A 10,283-nucleotide genomic window follows, 5' to 3' on the forward strand; every position below is an offset into this window, starting at 1 on the left:
TCACGAAATAAATTCCCCAGAAAGAGAATTCTTTTCCATTTTGATGCGTCTTTCTTGGGGATGGATTGGAAAATGAATGCGACGACTATTTTTTCTGATTGTTTCTGATAGAGTTTTTCTACTAATTGGGAGCAGAAACCGTTATTTTCAGCTATTATTTCTATTATTTGGAGTACTTTTTGGGTATTTTGTTGGGACAAGGGATTACTATTCAAACAGTGGAGAATTGAGTTGAACGCCGCTAACTTTTTGGAGAAATGATGTCTTGACGTAAAGTGAATGATGTGATCTGCAAGTATCTTTCCTGAAAATGGAGAAGTCCGATTATTTTTTATGATAGCAATGTCTAAAAATTAATGGACTCGTTAAGTTCTTTCCCCATTGAGAACCTAATGTTTTTGTCCAAGGAATTTGCCCAAGAAGAAATATGAAGAAGCTGTCGAGTTGTCTTTGTGACTTGCCCATACAAAAAATATATCGTCTACGTAACGGTACCAGCAGACGAGGAGAACAGAACACTTTTCCCCTGACCCATATAGATGTCCGCTAGTAGAGGAGATACAGGGGCTTCAATGGCCAAACCATGGGTTTGTATGAAGTATTTGTCGTTGAACTTAAAATAGTTCTGGGATACACATGTTTTAGGACCAAACACAACTCACTAATCACTGGAAACGGGACCCCTTTCAGAAAAAGGATTTCCTCGGCTAACTGAAGGGCTTCTTGGGCGGGGACACTAGGAAAAAGGCTGCAAAGAGACGATGATACACTTGGGAGGGAGGACTAACTCTGCAAGGCGGCTGGCCAGATCGGAAGAGTTTTTGATTCCAAATTTTGGGGCGAACTTGGTGTCTTCCTTGAAGATGGCGTTTGCTCTTCTTATCAGGTGGTGATTAGGGGCCGAAACATTGGAAACCACCGGCCTGATACGAATCTCTGGATTGTGAGATTTTGGGAAACCAAAAGGTCGGGGTGCAGAGGGGTTCATTTGCGCAAACCTATGGACTGTGGGTGGTTGGAATAGCATAGAGCAGGATTTAATTACTTCTTTGCACTCTTTTTGAAAATTTTTAATTGGATCACTTTGGGCTTCGATAACGCTGTTGTCATTCATGAGCATTTCGCAGTTCTTAATATAACTGTCTTTCCCGAGAATGACCACCGAATTTCCTTTATCAGCCTACAGAATCAAGAGGTTTTCGGAAGCCATAGACTTCTTAATGGATTTCAAAACGGCCAATTCCCGAAGATTGTCCTTGTGATTGAAGGTTGGCCTTGAGTTACACTTTTCAAGTTCTCAAGCAACAAGCTACTGGGTACTTAAGCGACATATGTTCGGAACATTTTAAAAGACTAACCATGATGTTTGTATCTTAAAATCTAAAGCATACTGTACTTACTGTGCATGTAAAATTCTTTATTAGTTAACTAATGCTCTTGAAAAAAGGGGAACTAATATTCAAAGGAATCCCCAAATTACTGTGAAGTAAATTAAACAGTGGACCCAGGAAACCTTTGGCCAAATGGGTCCAAAATTTAAAATTTATTCTCTTGAAGGAGGGCCACCTCTGAGTCCACTATCAAATTCTTCAAGTCGTTGACCGGAATTGGAACATTTGGGACTCATTAAAAAACCTTTCTCCAAAAGCGATAGTTCATTTGAAACAAATTCGTGATCTGTTAAATTCAATAATCTTTCACCCAAGGAATGGGGTGCTGGGACTGAAGAGGCTTTCTGCTATACGGGGACAGCTTCCTATTTACGGGGACTTTAAATGACGAAATTAAAGACGTAATTTACGTCACGTGGACAACTATTTCCCGAAAATTAAAAGTTTTGTTCAATGTAAAATCTGATCCATCCCACTATTTCCCTCTTTCATGTAGTCATTGATTTCCTCGCAGAAGCTTTCTATCCATTCTCCCTTTGCCTTCTTGCACTCTTGTATGGCCTGGTTCCGCAACTGTTAATAGATGTCTTCTTCACTCTCGTTTCTTGAATTCTTATATTTTCTTCTTAATAAAGCCATAGAGCATTGTTTTTTTAAATTATGAAGCCTAAATTGCAACAGTTGGCTCTTACCATGTCGATTTTAACTCCGTTTCTTGGGGCGCCTGGTACACGCAGGAGCGTAGGGTTCGGCGTTAGGGTCCCTTTCTTCCTCACAGCAGCGACCTTTAATACACAGGAGTGGGAAGGAAAGAAATTGCTATATTCATGCACTCTTCCGCTTATCCACTCAACGGCCAATTCACATAGGCAAGGGAACACGCTAATTGGCTCGGCCCGAGGATAATTTTGATCCGATATTTAAAATTATAACGTAAAAACTTATTTAAACATGGAAAGAAATATGAAATCCCCTACTCCAATTCTGTGACGTCTTAAGTCGAATGGAAATTGTAAAAATGAAAATTAAACAGGAATATCTGCATTATCTCACAAGCTATATTTTACGGTAACCAGGTAAAATGTATCGAATTTAATGCACATAAGCTAATAGGTAGTATAAGGAAATATCAAATTTAAATTCGAAAAATATTTTTTTTAGAATTGATTTACTAAGGACGCTTTGCTTCATTTAACATTAATTTAAAGTTTAAATTAGCTTCCTTCTTTATCGAAAGCTAAGAAATCGTTGCGTAGTTTGCATTCAAAGTCATCCCATACCACTCTCCTAAAGCGGTCATCAATGTAAAAAACCAAATCATAACATTATTTTGAATATTTTATTGGTATAACATGCTGAGAAAAGATATTTAAATAACCAAAGCGGTGTGACCCAATGTAGGTATTACGCAGTAATTTGGTTCTAAGTGAAAATCGGTTTAGTATTCTTTATCCCCAGAGATAATAGGAACTAAAATTACTTACCGCAGCAGTTCCCCATTTCGTAAACTTCCTTATTTACTTCGTTAAGTACTAAATTTCTTAGACACAACCACAATCTTCACTCGCTTTGCAATTCGTGGCGAAAGGATATGTCATTCGTAGCAACCATCGTTTTAATTATGGTTTCAATTATTACGTGCTAACGGAATGTTATTGTTGATTGTTTACGCGGTGTGAGCGCATATAATCAGTGTAAATATTTGGTACTATTTCTATTTTTTAAATATATTTTTAAAGTATTCCTTCTCACATTTTCTTTTCCACATATTCTTCTTGCTCACAGTATCCCTATGCTCCCGATGCCTTAATCCACCCCCGTAAAGAATCATTCTTTTAGCCTCCGGGTATTTCGATTTAAGGGAAGTTCAGCGCGTTGGTCAAGTAGTGGGTCTCTAAAGTGTTGTTTGCCAAACAAGTAAGCTTCAAATGAAATGAGAGTCAGTGCTAGAGATGCATACGACAAGTCAATTTACCTAAATATTGAAAAAAAGTGTATCATTGCTACAAGGTATCACTGCTATCCCTCAAAGGGTCTCGTGGGTATGATGAGTGGTTATCAGGGATGCAAAATTAATAAGTAGTGTTTAATGAGACAGAAAATGCTCTGAAACTCTGTCTAGTAATGATTAGACATACATTTACAAGTCTTGCACTAACAGCATCTTTCTTAGCATTAAACATCGACTTATATCAAGAAAGAATTGGTTGATATTGCATTATTCAAAGGTTAGACATTTAAAGAATGGTTGTGACATTTCTGTGGTAGTTCTTTCGTAGCAAATAGAAAACCGTTTAAGATAATTACGTCAAAAGAAAAATTAATAAATTCATTATTTATTTTTAACCTTAATATCTATGTACTCCATGTAGACCACTGAATTCCAGTATCCTCCGTCGCAATTTCTCATATTTACTATTTTCCATTCCCACCGTTTCACGATCTTTCGCCGTCTCGGTTTCTTCCCCTAATTGTTTGCCCCTTCCTGTACTTGCTCAGAGCACGCTTCACACAGTGTGTGACCTCACCTGACACAGAATCTGAAGGGTTCAGAATGGTGACTTCGGGCTCCGGCGTCGATCTATTAGAAATTTCAAAATGCGTGCAATCGTCACTCGCGGATCCCTGGTGAAACAAGGATGATCGAATCCAACCCGCCTGTCGAGAACACGTAAACCCTCCAACCGCATTACACCCTCTCCCGAGGGAAAGAATTGTGGAGGGGCGGAGACGTAGGCCTGCATCGCCACCTCTCGTCCGACGAGTGAAACACTCAGTCGTATATTGCGCTTCCAGTGAGACGGTGAAAGCAGGACGGGCTGGGTTCACTTCGCGAAACAATTGAAAGGTAGATTATTTTTATTAGATGCCTTCAACAGGCCGAGAACTGATCATTGTGATTTTGGACGCATGGGGAAATCATTTCACTGATGTGAAGAAGAGCTCAATTCTTATTTGATCTAATTTTTGTTCTTTTTTGCAGGTTTTACTCGGAAGAGCCGAACATAACTTTACAGGAGATTTGAGTGATTAATTCGGCTGGAATAGATTCGGAGATGACTCCGTAGGACATCGTTGAGTAAAAGGTACTCTTTTCCAATTGTACAACTTAATCATAAGTCGCTATCCAAAAAGTTGCCTGTGAATCCGATTAAGGGTTGACTCCGACTTAAATCTCTCTCATAACTCAAGCTAACATTATTACCTCATTGATTCCCCACTCTCGCAAATTAAAGTTTTTGTCACTTGTTTTCAAATCGATCTTGTAATTGAGACTAAAGCACTTGATTTATCCCTCGAGAAGCATTTATTTTATGATACCAGAATACTTCGAACCTGATCTACCAATCAATGGTGTGACAGAGCTCCGACCTATCATTTATATGGTTGACACCATCAGTATGTGCATTTTAAAATTATCATTATTTTGTGTGTGGTTTGGGTGAAACTTAAATGATGTTAACGTAGTATAATTAGATTTGAAGAAAGCTGAAACAATGATCCAGACTAACATGTGTTAGGGTCTTCATCGTGACAATTTCGAAGCAGAATTTTACTTTTATCCATCGAGTGATATAAAATAGACTTGAGAAGATAACAAAATAAAACATGCTACATTTTGAAGATTTATCCCTTGATTGATCGGACACTTAGCCCTAATTCCGGATATAGTTCCATCCCATGCTTAGAAGATGCTTCCCTTATTAATAATATCAGTGTTGAGGCTAAGGTAGTTTAGTGTAGGATTTCGTCTTCAAGCAGTTTCCCCCGAAATGATCGCTTTCTATTTGCCGGATATTCTCTCCATAATCAGCGATTTCAGCCATCGAAGAACGCGGTTGCGCATGACCTCTGTATTATCTCGTTCGGCTCGGCGTACACTCCTTTGCCTTCTCAACGGCACAAATTAGAATAGGTTAAGCAACCAAGGTGAGGGTAAGTCTCTCTCTCGGTGGTGCGCAGAATCGGATGGCAGATCACAGCTTGAAAGTGGTGAATAGATGGAAGTAGTTCGCTCGAAATGCTCTCCTCTTCCCCTTCGCCGTCCAGTTAGGGCTTGTTAGAAGAAATGCCAAACTGTGGGGGGTGGGGCGATCTCGAATGCGATAACTCACTAACCCTCGTCTGCTTACAATGAGCGACGGGGTCTGATTTTCGGTTTCTTCTCGTTCAACGCCCTCTCGTCTCCCCTCTTAATCCTCTCTTTGTAATAACTTCACAATGCGATTTTTCCAAGTGGTGGATTTGAGGCCCAAGTTTGGCTTCACAGAGGTTGAATTGAGACAGCCCTTCCACCCGAGTTTTCCTAATTTCACGTGCAACCCACCGGTGTCGGGAATAATCGGTCCCATTCAGACGGCTGTAATGAACGCTTAGTACCAAATCCAAATGTTAAATGTTTTTCAAGTCCTGCCAATCGTTCGGTAGACTTGGTCGAGGCTTAACCGTTCGGTCAAAACACTCCACCGACCAATCCTACAAATATCGAGGAGGCGAGGGAGTGGCAACTGCTACCGGCAAGGGACTGGATCCCCAGTCCAATGGGTCCAACCACACACTCGATGATAAGCAATTGAGACTCGACCGTGGCGTATCAGACTAGCGAATGTGCAGACGAAAGCCGTCGCAATCAGATGCATCACTATGCCCGCGATACGACTGCGAGATGGGAAAAAGGGAGGCGCTTTGTTATGGTTGTTTCCTGCTAGTCATTATCAGATTTTTCAGGGGAAAATATTATTTTGCGCAATGCATCAAAAGGGGGAAAAATTATCCATTAAATTGACCGCGGAATATATTTACTCTCAAGTACAAGAAAGGAGAACGTTGCTCTTATGATGCCTTTTAAGCGACTGAACACAATGTTGCATAAATGGATAAATCCACACATTTCCAATATTTCCGTTCACTTACACAGCCTTTATGCGGGGAACCGAGTGAACCGGTCCTAGACGCTAGGCACCAATCGCCCTGTACAACGTGTGATCTCGATCGAGTCTCTAAGCGGGCATTTTAAACCTTTACTGGCGTTAGCAAATAATAAAAACCATCACGTTCAGCGTTGAATATGATTTAACAAAATCAAAAGTTGAAAGAATTTGCCATGTTGAATACTATAGTATTAGTATTAGTGCATCCACTATTACATGTTTCATTCCCACTAGTGATAGTTTCCCCCAAGTTTATCAGTGCATATTTCCTGTATATTATAATAAATCGAGGTGCCCTAAGTGTACTTTGGATTTTGTATATTTTATACAATTTCACTAACCTGAGTTACACTTTCATGTAAACTACCTGTTACGTTTTGTGCTCAAGAATGTTGGATTCGAATAATTTTAACCGTCATGTTCTCAATTGATAAATTACGCCCTTTGGAATGATGTTTAACATGATATGAGAAATGTATTTGGAAATATTATTTTCGTTTCACTTGTACATCGATTTGTGTCAATTATCATGGATAAAAGGTAACTTCTATTTAAATAACCGCGGTAAATTTGGTAGTATTATTATTTACTATTATGTCATTGTGTTAATAATTTGAATTAAGGTTAAATTAAGGTATGACCTCAAATGTTGGAGCACCTTATGAACTGTTCCAACTATTCATGCATGCATTGCTACAGCATTGGATCAGCTGTTTTTCCCTATCCAATGGTTTTGAGCTTCGCGAGGGCAGGAAGAAAAGGAAGTTTGAAGGTCATTTTGTGACTCTGATCCATTTCAAAATGTGAATTTTTAATGCAGCCATAAGCCTGAATGGCCAAACGTATTTGATACAATTCCTCTTCCTTTAATGCATGTTTACCATTAAATGTCTTTTTCATGATAAAAAAGTTCAAATTCAAGTATGGAGTGAGTGTCTGGTTTTCATGTATTTAAAATTTAAATTTTTTGGTTGAAAAATTAATTTTTAAAGTTTGGCTTAAAATTATTTGCATTGCTATTAGTGGAAATACTTAACTCTTTACTGAAAAATGTCAATAAAAATTTGAAAATTAGATGTAATTTTTTTGTGGTAGATTTCTGTGCATACATTACACAAATGGGAATAGTTTCTAGTGATAGTGGGGACACAATATATCCATTTTAAAGTTTATATTTTCATTGTATTTTATCCTTTTTTATTCACACTATGATGCAATTCCTGGTATGTGGTGCCTGCACCTGTTTGAGGTTATGGATATCACCATGCTACATCCTTTTGGATAGGTGGTGTACCTATTCCTTGATGTAAGGTATTAGTCACTCGAAATCATTAAATTTTTCATGTTGAAAGTGACAGCTTAAGTCATTTTGCACCTAAGTTACATGGCTCCTCAATCACGGCATAAGATTCCATGAATCATAGTATATTTATATATTTTTTTTGCAGGTTCCCCTCACCTTTCCCTATCCATTTGAAAAACCCTAACCCCCTCATCCCTTACCCTTTCCTCCTGGTGCTGCACCCCCCGCCACACACCTTTTCGGTGGCTGGCAGGGTATTGATGTAGATGTAGATGAATCCTCATTCCAATTCGGCCATATGTTATCATGACTTATCAAGTTCTTCTTATGTAATACTAGTTCCAGGAAGGAAGGCCAATCAAGCCATCAAAGGCTATAGATGTCATCGCTACTCATAAAATATATTAGCCAATGAATCAGTTTGCAGGGAAAATTCCATTATTACCATTCTCCAAACACACCGCTAGTTGTATCATGCTCGTCATATTTATTAAATGTGGAATAAAAAACTGTGAATAACACACTTGAGCTTTTTTCTTGAACTGTTTAATGTAATATATGTACCCTGAAGTATCTTCGTCTTATGCAAAGATTTTCCTCGCTATTCTTTTTATTTCCGAATTTTTACAAAATTTCCTCCCTTATCCCAGACAAAAAAAATTGAATTTTCACCAATATTTGCCTCGAAATATTCCTTATGATTCCCACCAAACTATTTGCATGAGCGGCATTAACTTTTGGTAGTGATTCTTTGTGGCGTTTTTGTGTAATCTTGACTGTTTGGATAACCTTAGTTAACCTCAGGTGAAGGATGCATGCTATTATTTAGATTATAATAAATAATTGTGCGTCTAATGACTCCATTCATTAATTGAAAATAATCCTCTCCTGATTAAAATAATTTACATTTTCAAATAATACCTATAGTGTACATTTTTAAATATCCTTTATTTTACAGGTTTTGTGTCCGGACCGTGTCACGGAAGACCAGCTGACCAGAAATTTCAAGTGAACTTTTGCAACGTATTGAAAATGAAGCTGATTATTTGGATGACGTCATCGCTGGTGATGAAATGTGGTTTTTGATGTTGATGCTGGTTGTTGATGAAATGGTTTCAATCCTGTTCAACTAAGATATATTAAGTTGGAAACATTCAAATTGAGTAATAACTAACTGCTCCGTCCCACAGTGGAAATATTTCTCTCAAAATTAACTGACTGCAATGTTTACATTGCATATTTTTTGCTTGGAAAAAATTTTTAATATCATCTGAGATCTGATTGATCTTTATTTTCATTAACTTATATTTGAAGGAGTACATTTAGATATTTTTATAAACTAGTGAAATATTTTGTCTCTTTTACAAAGGAAAAAATGTATAGGGGTCAACATTATATCTCACTTTCTCTTTAAGAATGAACACAGAATAATTTAATGCTCATGCATTTCTGAGAATAAATTTCTTGTTGATGGAAGGTAATTTCACCAAGTTTCCTCAGTAAAATTCCATATTTTTTCAATTTTATTAGAATTAAAACAAAGAGGTACCTGAGATATTTTAATATATATGAAAAAGCAAATACACATGTAGTCCCTTACCTTTTTCTACTTAAAAAATGTTGATGCATTGCATACACAATAAATGAAAAATATCATATTTGTATTTTGTTTCAAAGAAACTGAGAATTTGACTGCATTATTTTAGACTAGAAGTTTTTGGGCTTTTATTGACAGCTCCATGTATTTATGAGTACAAAAAAGAGTGCAGATATCGTTGAGCAGCTCTTAACTGACATAAAATTTGATTTTACCAAAGGTTTGATATTCAGGAATTTCTCACATGTGCTATATTCATGAAAAAGGTTTCCTTAATGATTAATATTTTCATTAATTCCTGAATTAGAATGCCCCATGCTCATACCCTCGTAATGAAAAGTTTTGTGATTAGAGATATTGATGTACTCTGGTTCTGCCAACTTTCTGTGTTAGAATTTTACCCAGATGCAATAAACTGGCTTTTAATGGCAGTCTATAATGCAGTATATTATTTTCAGTAGTTATAGTATACTTTTTGGATGATTTCCTGGAAAAAATCCCCTTGGTTGTTTGGATGTAATGGAATATTACAAGCAAATTTTAGGAGCTTATCAAACTTAGTTTGACATTTTAAATAATTGAAATAGGGTTTAATTTTGTTATAAATTAATTAGAATTCCTTTTTATCTTTGTTTTTATAATGAATCATGCCTTTTAGCACCCAGTCCACAGTTGTTCAGTATGACCCATCCATGGATATAAACATGGCGCAAATTTAAGGTGAGGGCTGATGGTGCATTATACCATAAATAAATGTGTATTGCTATGAATAGAGGAAGTTCATCTGCTCCTTAGGATCTTAAAATCATTGGCCAAGAAGTATGGATGCCTTGAGGCTGTGTGTGGCCCCAAGCAATCAATCAATCAGCACAGTCCCACTTAACTAAGCGTACGTGCAGTGTAATTTTTAAACACCAATTGAATGAGTGACAAACTAATTATTCCTGTTGTTAAATCAACACTTACAAGAAGTTTTCCTGACTATCTTAATGGTTTGTGTATTATTAAATCCATTTTAAGGGTCATTTAGTTTAAATCTTTGAAAAAACTTGCAGTACTTT

At 37.2% G+C, this 10,283-nt stretch overlaps 1 long non-coding RNA gene across 1 annotated transcript; it reads left to right on the forward strand.

Annotated features, from left to right (window-relative positions):
• Nucleotides 1-4,188: 4,188 nt before the first annotated feature.
• LOC139686450 (uncharacterized) lies at nucleotides 4,189-9,648 on the forward strand. Its single transcript, XR_011700376.1, has 3 exons — nucleotides 4,189-4,239; nucleotides 4,375-4,477; nucleotides 8,584-9,648. It is a non-coding gene; the product is annotated as an uncharacterized lncRNA (long non-coding RNA).
• The last annotated feature ends 635 nt before the right edge of the window (nucleotides 9,649-10,283 follow it).

Source organism: Hetaerina americana, unplaced genomic scaffold (assembly GCF_022747635.1).
Source record: "Hetaerina americana unplaced genomic scaffold, ioHetAmer1.1.p SCAF_14, whole genome shotgun sequence".
Lineage (NCBI taxonomy): Eukaryota > Metazoa > Arthropoda > Insecta > Odonata > Calopterygidae > Hetaerina > Hetaerina americana.